This window comes from Hibiscus syriacus, unplaced genomic scaffold (assembly GCF_006381635.1).
Source record: "Hibiscus syriacus cultivar Baekdansim isolate YM2019G1 unplaced genomic scaffold, ASM638163v2 tig00117056_pilon, whole genome shotgun sequence".
In the NCBI taxonomy this organism is placed as follows: Eukaryota; Viridiplantae; Streptophyta; class Magnoliopsida; order Malvales; family Malvaceae; genus Hibiscus; species Hibiscus syriacus.
The window spans coordinates 7,136,469-7,139,144 of NW_024063539.1; positions in this window are offsets into that span (position 1 = coordinate 7,136,469).

Consider the following 2,676-nt stretch of genomic DNA (forward strand, 5'->3'; position numbering starts at 1 on the left):
TCCTTTTTCATTTCTTTTGTTATCTCAGCCAATTGTATTTTAGATAATATTCTTTAACAATAATTGGGTAAATCTAATAAATGGTACACAATTAATATTGGAATTGCAAATAATGACACGATTTTGCTTTTCTTAATATAAAATTTTGCATAATTTTTAAGTCTGTTAATTTGTATATTGGACTATTTTTACTTTCTGGCATTGCGATTTGGGGCAGATGCACCTAGAGAATAATATTTTTTTATTATCGAGTTTATTCCATTCAATTAAATTAATTAATCTAATAATGATATAGAATTAAGACACATTTTAAAATTAATTATTTTATAATGATAGGTGTTGATAATTTTCATTTGATATTTTATTATATAATTCGTTTAATGTTGTAGCAGAAATAATTATATTTAAATTACACAAATATAAATCAGGAAATGAATATTGATGAAACACCCATGTCTCGACTTCCATTGGATGATGCTTTTGAGTTAAAAGATCATCTACAAAATAATCAAATTATTAATAATAAAATTGTTATTCAACTCCATATTATATACTAGTAAATATGCGTATGTTAACATATCATAAAATAATAAATGCAAAACTAATCTAATAAAAAGCAATATAAATTTCAAAATAAAAAATCTTAAATTTTAATATAAAATAATAAATTAATATATTGCAGTGACTTGAATAGTTATTATGATCCAAATTCGCATGGGCTCCCTACTAAAACTGTTAAGAAACATCTCTCCCTCGTAATTTTATTATCCCTTTTGCTCTGATCGAAGCCCTCCTTTGCCTTCCGAGTTTCTGATAGACCAGGGAATAAATTTAGGTAATTTTTGAAACCCTAAACTTAATTTCAAGGTTTCTGTTTGTTAGTCTCTGTCTCGTCGGATATGTCTACAACGCAGAGATATGCTCGTCGTCTAGATGAATTGAACTACGCTAGGATGCGTCCAGCGGGGCCTGAGCCACTGATGGGGAATAGAAATACTTTTTATGATCCTAGACAACCTTTCATGACTGATCCTCGTGCACCCCGACCTCCATATCCTATGGGTTTTGCTCCTGGTCCATACCACCCGTACTCACATCAGAATTCAGCTGGTTAGCTCAATGAATAGATAGTTGTTCATCATCCATCAACTCTAGGGGATGATATTCAGAATTTTGGTTGTTCGAACCCTGTAACCTGATCCTGTAATGTTGACATTAATGATCTTGGTGTTCAGAGCAGGTTTCTGCCAATTTTCACTTTTGTTTCATGCATGCTAATGCTATCTAGGGTAGTTCTTAGGTAGGATTAGGGTAAGGAATAGCCACATAATATGTAATCGTCTCTTATCGTAATCTTATTTTAAGTTCATTATCTAGAATTTCCTTGATTTAGAAATTGTCCTACTCTCTCTCTATAAAAGATTTCAAAGTTTATAAGAGTAATTTAAGTATTAAAGTTAAAACGGAAATATCTAGATATTTTGAAAATTTATGTGTTGCATGTCCAAAGTCGTTCAACCCTAATTACAAAATATTCTTTTAAAAGTTGGGGGCAAAATTATTTTATATCAAAAGAATAAAAAAAATATTAAATATTTAAATTTAAAAATTAGGTTGGGCAACCCAGCCACTATGTACATTCGTCCCTGAAAGCACTAGACCATGCTCTTGTTCATTCTGGCCAAAGATTTGTACACTGCTTGTTTGCTCCTTTTATGAACATTGCAGCAAGTTGCAGAGACTTCTACAAAGCAAGAAAAAAAAATAAGCTAAAATCATACATATATATCTCACCAAGCATTGACCAAAATCTTTTCTACTTAAATTCAGGGATCCAATCACTTAGTTTTCATTTGGAAAAAATGGAATATGAAAGAGAAAAAAAAACCTATGTTTCATGCAAATCATAGCTACTATTCCCCATAGTTGCTAAATTCAGTTCATGCAGGGGGAGCAAACAGACACCTGCATTTAAAGCCCTTTTGGTGGCTTCTGATTCATCCAAAGTTTTAAGCTATAATAAGCGTAAAATCATAGGATTTAGTGGCACAAAATAAGTTTTTACACGTTAATAAATGCTGATTTCAATCACTAACAAGCCTTGTGGATTGTAACTCAATCCTATGATAAATAAAATTATAAGCATTAATACGTGTAATGTTTGATTATAGATAAATTAAAGGGTAGGATCTATTAATGTTTTGTTGTGGGGTATTTTGACTCTCGACTTGCTTTGCCCATTTAGATCCCAACCTTATGTTGGGAATTTGCCTGATAAATCCAAAACCAATGACGATTCCCAATATTCCGTGACCTGCAAGGCTCATGCTTTGGATACCAAATATTCAACTCTTCAACCTGCAAGAAGCTAAAGCGTAGTCCTGCAAGAAATTTAATTTAAGACATTATCAACCTAAAATGTTATGTTTAACCTAAAATATTATTTTATCTAACTTAAAAAATTACGTTCTTAATAAAATTGTTGAGTATAACCGATCTATATCATTCTTTACTTTTCTATTAACAATTTGTATTTTAGATTTGTCCAAAACTAAAGGGTTAGGTGTAAAAAATATTAAACCCTAAATTTCAAGTAAATGAAAAATCTTTCGCGTAAAGAGTAATACAAAGTATCCAAATTCCAAGCCTATTTGACCAGGTGTCCATCTAGGCGGT